The following is a 17205-nucleotide window of genomic DNA, read 5'->3' on the forward strand; positions in this document are numbered from 1 at the left end:
CCTTGATTTTAATAGTGGTTGAGGCTTTGGGGAAGGGAACTTGTTTTGTGCCTTGTGATTTTGCTAAAACCTGTGTAACCGTAAGAATTTTCGTTGTGTCCGCTATATTACCTTTTGAATAGACTTAGTTGTATTAGAGCATAAGATTTTATTGTGTTTCTTCTGTTGATGATTTTGACCTGGGTTTTACAATAAACCTTGATTTGATGCTAATTGGAGTCGTTTAAATTCTTCAATCCTTCACCAGCGATCTCTGACCAAGTCATTGTTAAAAATACTCCTCACCTTAATTCCGGGTTCAAGAATCGAGGGTCATCTTGAGCGATTCACTCAGGACAGACTGCTGGTTAGGAAATAAACAGCAGTGTCCTATTCTCTCTCTTGGGAAAGCTACTCTAGTGGAGTAGGAACCGGGTGGGGGTTGTACCACCGGCAAGAGAGAGAATCACCTGGGTATTGGTAGGGGTCTGGAGATCTGTGTGATATAAGTCTCAGGCTGTCGGTTAGGAATAAACGGCAGGCTTGAATCAGTGCTCTCTTCAGTGGAAGTGTCCCAGTGCGACATCCCCTGGCCTCTGAAGTTTCAGTGCCAGCTGGAGAGAGACACACACAGATATTCAAACCCCAGATATCGGCCCAGTAGTGGAGTAGCGGAGATGGCACCCTCTACAATGGCGAGTCAGGCAGGAGCCCGGTGGTTTGGAGTATGTGACTTGGCAGAGAGGGTGAGGGAACGAAGCAAAATGGAGGAGAGAATATCCTCATATTTGTGGCAAAAGGTCAACCTCACCAAACCTTGGGTCTCAGAATTGATCAATGCGGAGCAACCGGTAATGGCAGCTGCTGCATGGACAGAAAGCAAGGCGCACAAAAGGCACTTGGAGAAGGCAGTTTGGCTGGTTTGCCTGTCCGAGCAGGTAGTCAAGACAGAGGATAGGGTCGAAGAGTTAGAGCAGGAGTTGAGAGAAGTGAGGGCCAGCGCAGGGGACAGTGCTAGCGCAGCGGAACGACTGCGGGAAGAAGTGGCAGAAATGAAACAGGAAAGCGAGTCTAACCGGTGTGAGAAGGACTATCTCCACTGCCAGATAGTGGAGGGTAAAGAAAAGGAACGGAGGCTCCAGGAACTCTATGCTCGGAGTACAGAGCAGTGTAGGAAGCTGGAGGGGAAGTACCGGGACATCCAGGCAGCATACCGAGTGGCTCGCGAGGAAATAGGGGACTGTGCCCATGGGCCGTGCCAGGCACGAATAACGGAGTTGGAGGAGGCCTTGTCCAGGTTCAGGGGACAGATACACCTGGTAGGTCCAGGGGGGTTCCCTAGGGGCAAGGTGCTCCTCGCAGCGGATGATTCCCCAAAGGCCAAGGAGAATAGACCGCCTCCTGAGGCACCGGGATCATGTCCGGGTCGGCAGGGGGGGATCGGGCTGCACGTTCAGGGGCAAGTCCAAGGGGGGTCGGCAGTGTATCCCCAGATAGCGGCGTCTCCTATATGGGTAGCTAGCCCGGGGACAGGGGGGCTACCCAACGAGGCAGGAGAGCTGGACAGTGGGGAGGAGGAGCAGGAACCCCAGGTAGGGCAGATGTGCCCTGTCAGGCAAAGAAGGTATGGTCCCCCGGTGGGGATGGCAAACAGGGGACCGGTTGAGGGCGACATTATCGTTCCTCATGGGGCATCCGCGCTCAGGGGGATGGTGGCCCACGTTCCCAGACTAACTCCAAAGGGGGATCCGTCGCTGCATTTTATGGAGGTGGAACAGGCTGCCAACATCAATGACTGCGACGAAGGGGAGCAAATAAAGATGCTCCTGATGACCCTAGATGCACAGCTATGCAGGACAGTGACCTCTGGGAATGGGGGAAGACCTGACACATGGGCGGCCGCACAGACTGCTGTTCTGGAGGCGATGGGCTTGAATCTGGGGAGCCCTTTCATGAGAGTGGGGGAAACCAAGCAGCAACCAGGGGAATCTCCCACCATGTTCGCAGACAGGCTGTGGATTGTCTATATGGAGGCATGCGGGGTTCAAGCGGATAGACGGAATTTAGGGGAAAGAACCGCCCACTGGCTGAAGACCCTAGTTGCCAACTGTCTCCCTAACGTTAGGGCAAAAGCCGAACACTGGTTCGACCCGCAGAGTCCGGACCTTAATGAGGAAGAGGTCCTTAGGAAACTTACCCTCGCATATCGTAATGGGGAGAGGGGTGAGGACAAGCCCCTTAAGGGTAGGGTGCATGAAATCGCGCCAGCAGCCCCTAAGAGAGAGTGGAAGCATGTGGGCACCCGGACCTCCGACGAGAAACCGGTATGCTACGGGTGTGGGAAGGCCGGGCATTTCAAGAGGGAATGTAAAAACCCTAGCAAGCAGGAGAGGGCTCCCGCAGTAGAGAGTCAGACCCCGGCGGCAGGAGCAGCTGCCCCGGAAACCTTCGAGGTAAAGAAACTTTTAGCCTTTTTGCAGAGCCTAACAGCTGGGTCGGGACAGGTGGCAATGGCAACGGGCCAGGGCCTGCCCGCACCCACACCACAAGAACCCGTATGACTACCCAGGGAGCAGCCTCAGGAAAAAGGGAGCGCAGGGGTAGTTCTAGCCCCAGACCCTGGTCCGGTCCAGGTGCAGGGTCCCATTCTGGAGGCTGCCTCAGGGGCTATTTGCAGTTTAAATCCCTTAAGGTGGGACCCATGCGAACGCCACATCAGTCAATTTAAATTGTTCCACCCCATAAGGACAAAAAAGAGCAAGGTGGGGGGAAGACGGGGGGTGGTAGTGGAGAAACCCCCCGTAGAATTAACGACGGTGGGGGAGGTCCCTGACTCCACGGTCACACAACCGGTGACAAGGTGCTGTCCCGAAGGGGCAGTCCCAAAGAGACCGACAGTGCTGCAAGCACCCAGCCCAGGGACAGGAACGATTCCCAAGCCCTTACCTGTGGGTCAGGTGGCCTGCCTTAGTATAGAGGCTAAGGAGGCGGAGGAAGTGGAGGTATCACCTTGGGTTTGGGAACCAGTCAGGGGACGAAGGAGCAATCGGGTCTCCAAGCCCCCGGTAAGATCGTCCCCATCCCATCTCCCTGTCACCCGGTCCCGCAGTAAGGGGGCCCGAGTGGAAGGGAGCGATGAGGGATCACCGAACCCTGTTGGGAAAGGAGAGGCAAGGGGCAGCCCGAACCCCCGGGAGGGGACGGTCTGGCCCGAGCCATTGGACCAAACAGGTGAACTGCCCCAGTTTAGCGGGGCACAGTTTTAATTTGGCCACCCGGAGACGGGTGGCATTGTATATAGCATTCCCCCCCTGTTAGTTCTAATTAGTGTGTAGTTGTGTGTGAAGTATTTAGGATCGTGGGAACACAGAAGCGCCTGGTGCAAGGGTAAAATAATGAAGCACCAGGCACTAGGACCCTGGTGCAGCCGGGCTGTAAAACACAGAACCCCAGACAGGCTGCGGCAACTTCAAAGCAGGAGCTGCTGCTGCCACCGGATAGCGGCAGGCACTAGGACCCTGGGGAGCCGGGCTGTAAACACAGAACCCCAGACAGGCTGCGGCAACTTCAAAGCAGGAGCTGCTGCCGCCACCGGATAGCACCCATGCACTTCAAGGTAGGTAGGGCTGTAGAGGCAAGAATGTGTTTTGTTTTTACAGATGGGGCACCCGACGATGTGGAGTTTGCTGATCTTGGCGATGGTGGGACCGGGAGGACTCCGCAGAGGCGAGACAGAAGAGTCCTTCGACTGACCGGGTTAGGGTGACTGAGGGCAGGCGGGTGTGTTCAACCTGTGAGGGGGACGTTCCTTTGGGGAGACGGTGGTGGCCCAGGAAGCTGAGGCTGGACATGAGGGATCGGTCCTCGGACTGGGAACGGACTGGACAACACCTAACGGACCATCACGGGGTCACCGGGTAGGATCACCGTTTGCGGGGATAAGGGGTGGGCTTCTGACCAGGGCATTTATTTGTGTTCATGGGGATCTACCAAGGCATGTCCACAAGGGGCATTAATCACTTTTGTAAGGTGGTGGCAGAACCCAGGGAACGGGATAAATTGACCGCAGTGGGGAGGGATGTGTAACGCCCAGGGAAGGGATGACTGTAGAAGCTACCGAACTGCTGGTTCAGGTAAAGCGACCCCTGCCCACAGCCCAACCGATCGACCCTCACAACTGTCCGATCACCACCAGGGGGGAGCCTGAGAATGGTTTAGTGTTTGCCCCCACAAAGGAAATGTTGTACAGGGGGTACATTATGCTGCCGCCTCAGTTGGACTAAACCTTTCAGCTGCAGGTATCGACGATGGAGGATAAATGAAGAGCCCTCAACGGGAAGAAGCGAAGTGCAGCCAAGAAAGGAGGATCCTTGATGAAATAAACAGATGCAATTGTAAATAGTTGTATGGATTTGCGGGTCCCAGTTACTTGACTGGGATATATGTACAGGGACCCTTACGTTTGGGGTTCCGGTGAAATGTGTACTTGATTGTGATATATGTACAGGGACCCTTACGTTTGGGGTTCCGGTGAAATGTGTATATGTTACTGTCTGCTTGAATTAAGTATGGTCTTGTCTTTCCCTTTCATTGAAATCAGGGGTAGCCTAGATTAAGGGAACTGTCTTGGGACTTGTAGTTTCGCATGTTGTGGGGGGGGGACCTACGGTCCACACAAAAGGAAATAATTGCCCTTCACCTGTGTCGATACGGTCCAAGCAGGTAGGGACGTATCGAAGGGGCATCTGTAAGGTTTTCGGGCAATTCGGCCCTTTTGGAGAAACTCAGAGACTGTAAACTGACTTTCCAGCCAAGGGAACAGAACCAGTTTTCCCAGCAGGCTTGGCCCGCTGAGCTGAGTGGGGACATAAGCACATAAATATTTACAAACACCCCCCTAGGAGCTACAAGGAAGAAGGAGCCAGACAACAAGATAACATCAAGACACAGACAAAGGGGCACGGGAATACACAGGAGGCTTGCATGCAAGCAGGACAATGGGATGGTCATAGCCCCATGCAAATGTAAATGACCTGGCCTCCACCAGAGCAGAATCCAATCAACACCCCATCAACATAGCAGCATCTCCGGAGCAGATGGAAGTCTTTGAAAATCTTCAAGGGAGCTCAACCTCGTTATCTCAAAAAACAGACTGGAGGCGGACCTAGGGGAGGTACTCCCATCTCGACAGCTCTGACCGGCTCAAAGGGGGCGGGACCAGCGGGAACTTTAAAACTTACCTTTTCAATGCAAAAGGGGCTGGCCGATCACAGAACAAAGCCAGGTAAAGCAATATAAAAGGGGCTGTGTTTTCAATTGGGGGGCTCTTCGTTCCTGGCTCGACCTCTGCACCCCTGACTTGACCTCTGCAGCCTGTGACCGTAAGTAACCCGCAGCAGCTTGCGAAGCTCCCTTGATTTTAATAGTGGTTGAGGCTTTGGGGAAGGGAACTTGTTTTGTGCCTTGTGATTTTGCTAAAACCTGTGTAACCGTAAGAATTTTCGTTGTGTCCGCTATATTACCTTTTGAATAGACTTAGTTGTATTAGAGCATAAGATTTTATTGTGTTTCTTCTGTTGATGATTTTGACCTGGGTTTTACAATAAACCTTGATTTGATGCTAATTGGAGTCGTTTAAATTCTTCAATCCTTCACCAGCGATCTCTGACCAAGTCATTGTTAAAAATACTCCTCACCTTAATTCCGGGTTCAAGAATCGAGGGTCATCTTGAGCGATTCACTCAGGACAGACTGCTGGTTAGGAAATAAACAGCAGTGTCCTATTCTCTCTCTTGGGAAAGCTACTCTAGTGGAGTAGGAACCGGGTGGGGGTTGTACCACCGGCAAGAGAGAGAATCACCTGGGTATTGGTAGGGGTCTGGAGATCTGTGTGATATAAGTCTCAGGCTGTCGGTTAGGAATAAACGGCAGGCTTGAATCAGTGCTCTCTTCAGTGGAAGTGTCCCAGTGCGACATCCCCTGGCCTCTGAAGTTTCAGTGCCAGCTGGAGAGAGACACACACAGATATTCAAACCCCAGATATCGGCCCAGTAGTGGAGTAGCGGAGATGGCACCCTCTCTACAGTGTGCGGCTGGGATGAGTGTGTGTGGGGAGTGTAATGTGTGTGCGGCTGGGTGAGTGTGTGTGGGGAGTGTAATGTGTGTGCGAGGCTGGGATGAGTGTGTGTGGGGAGTGTAATGTGTGTGCGAGGCTGGGATGAGTGTGTGTGGGGAGTGTAATGTGTGTGCGAGGCTGGGTGAGTGTGTGTGGGGAGTGTAATGTGTGTGTGCGGCTGGGTGAGTGTGCGTGGGGAGTGTAATGTGTGTGTGCGGCTGGGTGAGTGTGTGTGGGGAGTGTAATGTGTGTGTGCGAGGCTGGGTCAGTGTGCGTGGGGAGTGTAATGTGTGTGCGAGGCTGGGTGAGTGTGCGTGGGGAGTGTAATGTGTGTGCGAGGCTGGGTGATTGTGCGTGGGGAGTGTAATGTGTGTGCGAGGCTGGGTGAGTGTGTGTGGGGAGTGTAATGTGTGTGTGCGGCTGGGTGAGTGTGCGTGGGGAGTGTAATGTGTGTGTGCGGCTGGGTGAGTGTGCGTGGGGAGTGTAATGTGTGTGTGCGGCTGGGTGAGTGTGCGTGGGGAGTGTAATGTGTGTGTGCGGCTGGGTGAGTGTGTGTGGGGAGTGTAATGTGTGTGCGAGGCTGGTTGAGTGTGCGTGGGGAGTGTAATGTGTGTGCGAGGCTGGGTGAGTGTGTGTGGGGAGTGTAATGTGTGTGCGAGGCTGGGTGAGTGTGCGTGGGGAGTGTAATGTGTGTGTGCGGCTGGGTGAGTGTGCGTGGGGAGTGTAATGTGTGTGCGAGGCTGGGTGAGTGTGCGTGGGGAGTGTAATGTGTGTGCGAGGCTGGGTGAGTGTGCGTGGGTAGTGTAATGTGTGTGCGAGGCTGGGTGAGTGTGTGTGGGGAGTGTAATGTGTGTGCGAGGCTGGGTGAGTGTGTGTGGGGAGTGTAATGTGTGTGCGAGGCTGCAGCTTGTCAGCCTCCGAGAGTCAATCTCGGAGCCCGTGCGATGCGGAACATTCCGCTGATGAACTTGAATCCCAGCCTGGGAACTGGGCAAATTTCATTTACCTTCATTAAGTCATTTTGGGAACGCATTTCGGAAACAGGAATGTGGACCAAGGAACGACCTGATTGCCCGAAAACCCCGTCTGGGTCACTAACGTCCTTTCGGGAAGGAAACCTGCCGCCCTGTCCCGGTCTGGCCTACATGTGACTCCAGACCCACAGCAACGTGGGTGACTCTGAACTGCCGCTCTCTGAAATGGCCGAGCGACACACTCAGCAACGTCGCTCCCAGCTGTTCCCCAAGAGCAATTACTGATGGACAATAAATGTTGCCTTGACAACGACACCCACAACTCCTGAATGAACAAAATATAAGGTTCGATGTAAAATGTCTCACAGCAATCTTTAAAGAATAGAGAGATTCGAGTCAATATTCCTCCCTCCATTCACCAATATCCCAATAACCAATGATTCGGACACCAGTACATTGATGCATTGTGGAGTCTTGCTGTGCACATTTCCACATCCATGTTCTCCTCATGACAGGAGTGGCCACACTTCACAAACACTTTATTAGTGGGACAGCCGGTGGGATGTCTGGTGGTTTTGAACGATAAGATAAAACCCACTTTCTCCTCCAGGCTGAGACTATTTTGATATCCGTGAGATTTTTCTGTCGCGTTAGGGTCTGTGCTGAATTCAGTTTAACCGGATCTGGCTTCTAATTTTTATACTGACTGGTTTGAGCGAAAATGATTCTGTTCATTGTTTTAATAATGTTCAATTATCCAGGACCTTTGACCCCGGCGTGAAGCCAGTTTTAATTCAGGACAAAATGCAGCCGTTGTTTCTTACACAACTGTCAGTGTTTCAAACGGTTATCTCGTGTGTCGGGATGTCCGTTCCCAATCGGCAGTTTGACAGGGGGAAGTTCTGTTCCAAAGCAGAAGTTTCTAAACTTGTGACAGTTGTGACTCAATAGAATCGCTCTGAAACATTAGTGAGAAGGTCAGAGGGTCAAATCTCACTCCGGACACTTGAGTCCATCACTCAGGAAAACAATTCAGTGTTGTACTGAGGGACAGCCGAGGGTCTGTACTGAGGGACAGGGGAGGGTCTGTACTGAGGGAGTGCCGAGGGTCTGTACTGAGGGACAGGGGAGGGTCTGTACTGAGGGAGTGCCGAGGGTCTGTACTGAGGGACAGCCGAGGGTCTGTACTGAGGGACAGGGGAGGGTCTGTACTGAGGGACAGGGGAGGGTCTGTACTGAGGGAGTGCCGAGGGTCTGTACTGAGGGACAGCCGAGGGTCTGTACTGAGGGACAGGGGAGGGTCTGTACTGAGGGACAGGGGAGGGTCTGTACTGAGGGAGTGCCGAGGGTCTGTACTGAGGGACAGGGGAGGGTCTGTACTGAGGGACAGCCGAGGGTCAGTACTGAGGGACAGGGGAGGGTCTGTACTGAGGGAGGCCGAGGGTCTGTACTGAGGAAGTGCCGAGGGTCTGTACTGAGGGACAGCCGAGGGTCTGTACTGAGGGACAGCCGAGGGTCTGTGCTGAGGGACAGCCGAGGGTCTGTACTGAGGGACAGCCGAGGGTCTGTACTGAGGGACAGCCGAGGGTCTGTACTGAGGGACAGCCGAGGGTCTGTGCTGAGGGACAGCCGAGGGTCTGTACTGAGGGACAGCCGAGGGTCTGTGCTGAGGGACAGCCGAGGGTCTGTACTGAGGGACAGGGGAGGGTCTGTACTGAGGGACAGCCGAGGGTCTGTACTGAGGGAGGGCCGAGGGTCTGTACTGAGGGACAGCCGAGGGTCTGTACTGAGGGACAGCCGAGGGTCTGTACTGAGGGACAGCCGAGGGTCTGTACTGAGGGAGGGCCGAGGGTCTGTACTGAGGTACAGCCGAGGGTCACTACTGAGGGACAGCCGAGGGTCTGTACTGAGGGACAGCCGAGGGTCGGTACTGAGGGACAGCCGAGGGTCAGTACTGAGGGACAGCCGAGGGTCTGTACTGAGGGACAGCCGAGGGTCAGTACTGAGGGACAGGGGAGGGTCTGTACTGAGGGACAGCCGAGGGTCTGTACTGAGGGAGTGCCGAGGGTCTGTACTGAGGGACAGTCGAGGGTCAGTACTGAGGGACAGGGGAGGGTCTGTACTGAGGGACAGGGGAGGGTCTGTACTGAGGGACAGGGGAGGGTCTGTACTGAGGGACAGCCGAGGGTCTGTACTGAGGGAGGGCCGAGGGTCTGTACTGAGGGACAGGGGAGGGTCAGTACTGAGGGACAGCCGAGGGTCTGTACTGAGGGAGGGCCGAGGGTCTGTACTGAGGGACAGGGGAGGGTCTGTACTGAGGGACAGGGGAGGGTCTGTACTGAGGGACAGGGGAGGGTCTGTACTGAGGGACAGCCGAGGGTCTGTACTGAGGGAGGGCCGAGGGTCTGTACTGAGGGACAGGGGAGGGTCTGTACTGAGGGAGGGCCGAGGGTCTGTACTGAGGGACAGCCGAGGGTCTGTACTGAGGGACAGGGGAGGGTCTGTACTGAGGGACAGGGGAGGGTCTGTACTGAGGGACAGGGGAGGGTCTGTACTGAGGGACAGCCGAGGGTCTGTACTGAGGGAGGGCCGAGGGTCTGTACTGAGGGACAGGGGAGGGTCTGTACTGAGGGACAGCCGAGGGTCTGTACTGAGGGAGGGCCGAGGGTCTGTACTGAGGGACAGCCGAGGGTCTGTACTGAGGGACAGGGGAGGGTCTGTACTGAGGGGGTGCCGAGGGTCTGTACTGAGGGAGGGCCGAGGGTCAGTACTGAGGGAGTTCCGAGAGTCAGTACTGAGGGAGCGCCGCACTGTCAGAGGGTCAGTACTGAGGGAGTGCCGCACTGTCAGAGGGTCAGTACTGAGGGAGTGCCGCACTGTCAGAGGGTCAGTACTGAGGGAGTGCCGCACTGTCAGAGGGTCAGTACTGAGGGAGTGCTGCACTGTCAGAGGGTCAGTACTGTGGGAGCGCCGCACTGTCAGAGGGTCAGTACTGAGGGAGTGCTGCACTGTCAGAGGGTCAGTACTGAAGGAGTGCCGCACTGTCAGAGGGTCAGTGCTGAGGGAGTGCCGCACTGTCAGAGGGTCAGTACTGAGGGAGTGCCGCACTGTCAGAGGGTCAGTACTGAGGGAGTGCTGCACTGTCAGAGGGTCAGTACTGAGGGAGCGCTGCACTGTCAGAAGGTCAGTACTGAGGGAGTGCCGCACTGTCAGATGGTCAGTACTGAGGGAGTGCCGCACTGTCAGACGGCCAGTACTGAGGGAGTGCTGCACTGTCAGAGGGTCGGTACTGAGGGAGTGTTGCACTGTCAGAGGGTCAGTACTGAGGGAGTGCTGCACTGTCAGAGGGTCAGTACTGAGGGAGTGCTGCACTGTCAGAGGGTCAGGACTGAGGGAGTGCTGCACTGTCAGAGGGTCGGTACTGAGGGAGTGCCGCACTGTCAGAGGGTCAGTACTGAGGGAGTGCTGCACTGTCAGAGGGTCAGTACTGAGGGAGCGCTGCACTGTCAGAGGGTCAGTACTGAGGGAGTGCTGCACTGTCAGAGGGTCAGTACTGAGGGAGTGCCGCACTGTCAGAGGGTCAGTACTGAGGGAGTGCTGCACTGTCAGAAGGTCAGTACTGAGGGAGTGCTGCACTGTCAGAGGGTCAGGACTGGGGCTGCTGCACTGTCAGAGGGTCAGTACTGAGGGAGTGCTGCACTGTCAGAGGGTCAGTACTGGGGGAGTGCCGCACTGTCAGAGGGTCAGTACTGAGGGAGTGCTACACTGTCAGAGGGTCAGTACTGAGGGAGTGTCGCACTGTCAGAGGGTCAGTACTGAGGGAGTGCCGCACTGTCAGAGGGTCAGTACTGAGGGAGTGCCGCACTGTCAGAGGGTCAGTACTGAGGGAGTGCTGCACTGTCAGAGGGTCAGTACTGTGGGAGCGCCGCACTGTCAGAGGGTCAGTACTGAGGGAGTGCTGCACTGTCAGAGGGTCAGTACTGAAGGAGTGCCGCACTGTCAGAGGGTCAGTGCTGAGGGAGTGCCGCACTGTCAGAGGGTCAGTACTGAGGGAGTGCCGCACTGTCAGAGGGTCAGTACTGAGGGAGTGCTGCACTGTCAGAGGGTCAGTACTGAGGGAGCGCTGCACTGTCAGAGGGTCAGTACGGAAGGAGTGCTGCACTGTCAGAAGGTCAATACTGAGGGAGTGGCGCACTGTCAGAGGGTTAGTACTGAGGGAGTGCTGCACTGTCAGAGGGTCAGTACTGAGGGAGTGCTGCACTGTCAGAGGGTCAGTACTGAGGAAGTGCTGCACTGTCAGAGGGTCAGTACTGAGGGAGTGCCGCACTGTCAGAAGGTCAGCACTGAGGGAGTGCCGCACTGTCAAAGGGTCGGTACTGAGGGAGTGCCGCACTGTCAGAGGGTCAGTACTGAGGGAGTGCCGCACTGTCAGAAGGTCAGCACTGAGGGAGTGCCGCACTGTCAGAGGGTCAGTACTGAGGGAGCGCCGCACTGTCAGAGGGTCAGTACTGAGGGAGTGCCGCACTGTCAGAGGGTCAGTACTGAGGGAGTGCTGCACCGTCAGAAGGTCAGCACTGAGGGAGTGCCGCACTGTCAGAGGGTCGGTACTGAGGGAGTGCCGCACTGTCAGAGGGTCAGTACTGAGGGAGTGCTGCACTGTCAGAAGGTCAGTACTGAGGGAGTGCTGCACTGTCAGAGGGTCAGTCCTGAGGGTGTGCTGCACTGTCAGAGGGTCAGTACTGGGGGAGTGCCGCACTGTCAGAGGGTCAGTACTGAGGGAGTGCTGCACTGTCAGAGGGTCAGTACTGAGGAAATGCTGCACTGTCAGAGGGTCAGTACTGAGAAAGTGCTGCACTGTCAGAGGGTCAGTACTGAGGGAGTGCCGCACTGTCAGATGGTCAGTACTGAGGGAGCACTGCACTGTCAGAGGGTCAGTACTGAGGGAGCGCCGCACTGTCAGACGGCCAGTACTGAGGGAGTGCTGCACTGTCAGAGGGTCGGTACTGAGGGAGTGTTGCACTGTCAGAGGGTCAGTACTGAGGGAGTGCTGCACTGTCAGAGGGTCAGTACTGAGGGAGTGCTGCACTGTCAGAGGGTCAGTACTGAGGGAGTGCTGCACTGTCAGAGGGTCGGTACTGAGGGAGTGCCGCACTGTCAGAGGGTCAGTACTGAGGGAGTGCTGCACTGTCAGAGGGTCAGTACTGAGGGAGCGCTGCACTGTCAGAGGGTCAGTACTGAGGGAGTGCTGCACTGTCAGAGGGTCAGTACTGAGGGAGTGCTGCACTGTCAGAGGGTCAGTACTGAGGGAGTGCCGCACTGTCAGAGTGTCAGTACTGAGGGAGTGCCACACTGTCAGAGGGTCAGTACTGAGGGAGTGCTGCACTGTCAGAAGGTCAGTACTGAGGGAGTGCTGCACTGTCAGAGGGTCAGGACTGGGGCTGCTGCACTGTCAGAGGGTCAGTACTGAGGGAGTGCTGCACTGTCAGAGGGTCAGTACTGGGGGAGTGCCGCACTGTCAGAGGGTCAGTACTGAGGGAGTGCTGCACTGTCAGAGGGTCAGTACTGAGGGAGTGCCGCACTGTCAGAGGGTCAGTACTGAGGGAGTGCCGCACTGTCAGAGGGTCAGTACTGAGGGAGTGCCGCACTGTCAGAGGGTCAGTACTGAGGGAGTGCTGCACTGTCAGAGGGTCAGTACTGTGGGAGCGCCGCACTGTCAGAGGGGCAGTACTGAGGGAGTGCTGCACTGTCAGAGGGTCAGTACTGAAGGAGTGCCGCACTGTCAGTGGGTCAGTGCTGAGGGAGTGCCGCACTGTCAGAGGGTCAGTACTGAGGGAGTGCCGCACTGTCAGAGGGTCAGTACTGAGGGAGTGCTGCACTGTCAGAGGGTCAGCACTGAGGGAGCGCTGCACTGTCAGAGGGTCAGTACGGAGGGAGTGCTGCACTGTCAGAAGGTCAGTACTGAGGGAGTGCCGCACTGTCAGAGGGTTAGTACTGAGGGAGTGCGGCACTGTCAGAGGGTCAGTACTGAGGGAGTGCTGCACTGTCAGAGGGTCAGTACTGAGGGAGTGCTGCACTGTCAGCGGGTCAGCACTGAGGGAGTGCTGCACCGTCAGAAGGTCAGCACTGAGGGAGTGCCGCACTGTCAGAGGGTCGGTACTGAGGGAGTGCCGCACTGTCAGAGGGTCAGTACTGAGGGAGTGCTGCACTGTCAGAGGGTCAGTACTGAGGGAGAGCTGCACTGTCAGAGGGTCAGTACTGAGGGAGTGCTGCACTGTCAGAGGGTCAGTACTGAGGGAGTGCCGCACTGTCAGAGTGTCAGTACTGAGGGAGTGCTGCACCATCAGAGGGTCAGTACTGAGGGAGTGCTGCACTGTCAGAGGGTCAGTACTGGGGGAGTGCCGCACTGTCAGAGGGTCAGTACTGAGGGAGTGCTGCACTGTCAGAGGGTCAGTACTGGGGGAGTGCCGCACTGTCAGAGGGTCAGTACTGAGGGAGTGCTGCACTGTCAGAGGGTCAGTACTGAGGAAATGCTGCACTGTCAGAGGGTCAGTACCGAGAAAGTGCTGCACTGTCAGAGGGTCAGTACTGAGGGAGTGCCGCACTGTCAGATGGTCAGTACTGAGGGAGTGCCGCACTGCCAGACGGTCAGTACTGAGGGAGTGCTGCACTGTCAGAGGGTCGGTACTGAGGGAGTGTTGCACTGTCAGAGGGTCAGTACTGAGGGAGTGCTGCACTGTCAGAGGGTCAGTACTGAGGGAGTGCTGCACTGTCAGAGGGTCAGTACTGAGGGAGTGCTGCACTGTCAGAGGGTCGGTACTGAGGGAGTGCCGCACTGTCAGAGGGTCAGTACTGAGGGAGTGCTGCACTGTCAGAGGGTCAGTACTGAGGGAGCGCTGCACTGTCAGAGGGTCAGTACTGAGGGAGTGCTGCACTGTCAGAGGGTCAGTACTGAGGGAGTGCTGCACTGTCAGAGGGTCAGTACTGAGGGAGTGCCGCACTGTCAGAGTGTCAGTACTGAGGGAGTGCCGCACTGTCAGAGGGTCAGTACTGAGGGAGTGCTGCACTGTCAGAAGGTCAGTACTGAGGGAGTGCTGCACTGTCAGAGGGTCAGGACTGGGGCTGCTGCACTGTCAGAGGGTCAGTACTGAGGGAGTGCTGCACTGTCAGAGGGTCAGTACTGGGGGAGTTCCGCACTGTCAGAGGGTCAGTACTGAGGGAGTGCTGCACTGTCAGAGGGTCAGTACTGAGGGAGTGTTGCACTGTCAGAAGGTCAGTACTGAGGGAGTGCTGCACCGTCAGACGGTCAGTACTGAGGGAGTGCTGCACTGTCAGAGGGTCGGTACTGAGGGAGTTTTGCACTGTCAGAGGGTCAGTACTGAGGGAGTGCTGCACTGTCAGAAGGTCAGTACTGAGGGAGTGCTGCACTGTCAGAGGGTCAGTTCTGAGGGAGTGCTGCACAGTCAGAGGTTCAGTACTGAGGGAGTGCTGCACTGTCAGAGGGTCAGTACTGAGGGAGCATTGCACTTTCAGAGGGTCAGTGCTGAGGGAGTGCCGCACTTTCAGAGGGTCAGTACTGAGGGAGTGCTGCACTGTCAGAGTGTCAGTACTTAGGGAGCGCTGCACTGTCAGAGGGTCAGTACTGAGGGAGTGCTGCACTGTCAGAGGGTCAGTACTGAGGGAGTGCTGCACTGTCAGAGGGTCAGTACTGAGGGAGCGCTGCACTGTCAGAGGGCCAGTACTGAGGGAGTGCGGCACTGTCAGAGGGTCAGTACTGAGGGAGTGCTGCACTGTCAGAGGGTCAGTACTGAGGGAGTGCTGCACAGTCAGAGGGTCAGGACTGAGGGAGTGCCGCACAGTCAGAGGGTCAGGACTGAGGGAGTGCTGCTCTGTCAGAGGTTCAGTACTGAGGGAGTGCTGCACTGACAGAGGGTCAGTACTGAGGGAGCGCTGTACTGTCAGAGGGTCAGTACTGAGGGAGTGCTGCACTGTCAGAAGGTCAGTACTGAGGGAGTGCCGCACTGTCAGAGGGTCAGTACTGAGGGAGTGCTGCACTGTCAGAGGGTCAGTACTGAGGGAGTGCTGCACTGTCAGAGGATCAGTACTGAGGGAGTGCTGCACTGCCAGAGGGTCAGTACTGAGGGAATGCTGCACTGCCAGAGGGTCAGTACTGAGGGAATGCTGCAATGTCAGAGGGTCAGTACTGAGGAAGTGCTGCACTGCCAGAGGGTCAGTACTGAGGGAATGCTGCACTGTCAGAGGGTCAGTACTGAGGAAGTGCTGCACTGTCAGAGGGTCAGTACTGAGGGAGTGCTGCACTGTCAGAGGGTCAGTACTGAGAAAGTGCTGCACTGTCAGAGGGTCGGTACTGAGGGAGTGTTGCACTGTCAGAGGGTCAGTACTGAGGGAGTGCTGCACTGTCAGAGGGTCAGTACTGAGGGAGTGCTGCACTGTCAGAGGGTCAGTACTGAGGGAGTGCTGCACTGTCAGAGGGTCAGTACTGAGGGAGTGCCGCACTGTCAGAGGGTCAGTACTGAGGGAGTGCCGCACTGTCAGAGGGTCAGTACTGAGGGACTGCTGCACTGTCAGAGGGTCAGTACTGATGGAGTGCCGCACTGTCAGAGGGTCAGTACTGAGGGAGTGCTGCACTGTCAGAGGGTCAGTACTGAAGGAGTGCCGCACTGTCAGAGGGTCAGTACTGAGGGAGTGCTGCACTGTCAGAGGGTCAGTACTGAAGGAGTGCCGCACTGTCAGAGGGTCAGTACTGAGGGAGTGCCGCACTGTCAGAGGGTCTGTACTGAGGGAGTGCTGCACTGTCAGAGGGTCAGTACTGAGGGAGTGCTGCACTGTCAGAGGGTCAGTACTGAGGGAGTGCCGCACTGTCAGAGGGTCAGTACTGAGGGAGTGCTGCACTGTCAGAGGGTCAGTACTGAGGGAGCGCTGCACTGTCAGAGGGTCAGTACTGAGGGAGTGCTGCACTGTCAGAAGGTCAGTACTGAGGGAGTGCCGCACTGTCAGAGGGTTAGTACTGAGGGAGTGCTGCACTGTCAGAGGGTCAGTACTGAGGGAGTGCTGCACTGTCAGAGGGTCAGTACTGAGGGAGTGCTGCACTGTCAGCGGGTCAGCACTGAGGGAGTGCTGCACCGTCAGAAGGTCAGCACTGAGGGAGTGCCGAACTGTCAGAGGGTCGGTACTGAGGGAGTGCCGCACTGTCAGAGGGTCAGTACTGAGGGAGTGCTGCACTGTCAGAGGGTCAGTACTGAGGGAGTGCTGCACTGTCAGAGGGTCAGTACTGAGGGAGTGCCGCACAGTCAGAGGGTCAGGACTGAGGGAGTTCTGCACTGTCAGAGGGTCAGTACTGAGGGAGTGCTGCACTGTCAGAGGGGCAGTACTGAGGGAGTGCTGCACTGTCAGAGGGTCAGTACTGAGGGAGTGTTGCACTGTCAGAAGGTCAGTACTGAGGGAGTGCTGCACCGTCAGACGGTCAGTACTGAGGGAGTGCTGCACTGTCAGAGGGTCGGTACTGAGGGAGTTTTGCACTGTCAGAGGGTCAGTACTGAGGGAGTGCTGCACTGTCAGAAGGTCAGTACTGAGGGAGTGCTGCACTGTCAGAGGGTCAGTACTGAGGGAGTGCTGCACAGTCAGAGGGTCAGTACTGAGGGAGTGCTGCACTGTCAGAGGGTCAGTACTGAGGGAGCATTGCACTTTCAGAGGGTCAGTGCTGAGGGAGTGCCGCACTGTCAGAGGGTCAGTACTGAGGGAGTGCTGCACTGTCAGAGGGTCAGTACTGAGGGAGCGCTGCACTGTCAGAGGGTCAGGACTGAGGGAGTGCTGCACTGTCAGAGGGTCAGTACTGAGGGAGTACTGCACTGTCAGAGGGTCAGTACTGAGGGAGCGCTGCACTGTCAGAGGGCCAGTACTGAGGGAGTGCGGCACTGTCAGAGGGTCAGTACTGAGGGAGTGCTGCACTGTCAGAGGGTCAGTACTGAGGGAGTGCTGCACAGTCAGAGGGTCAGGACTGAGGGAGTGCCGCACAGTCAGAGGGTCAGGACTGAGGGAGTGCTGCTCTGTCAGAGGTTCAGTACTGAGGGAGTGCTGCACTGACAGAGGGACAGTACTGAGGGAGCGCTGTACTGTCAG

The sequence above is a fragment of the Scyliorhinus torazame genome, chromosome 6 (assembly GCF_047496885.1).
Source record: "Scyliorhinus torazame isolate Kashiwa2021f chromosome 6, sScyTor2.1, whole genome shotgun sequence".
Lineage (NCBI taxonomy): Eukaryota > Metazoa > Chordata > Chondrichthyes > Carcharhiniformes > Scyliorhinidae > Scyliorhinus > Scyliorhinus torazame.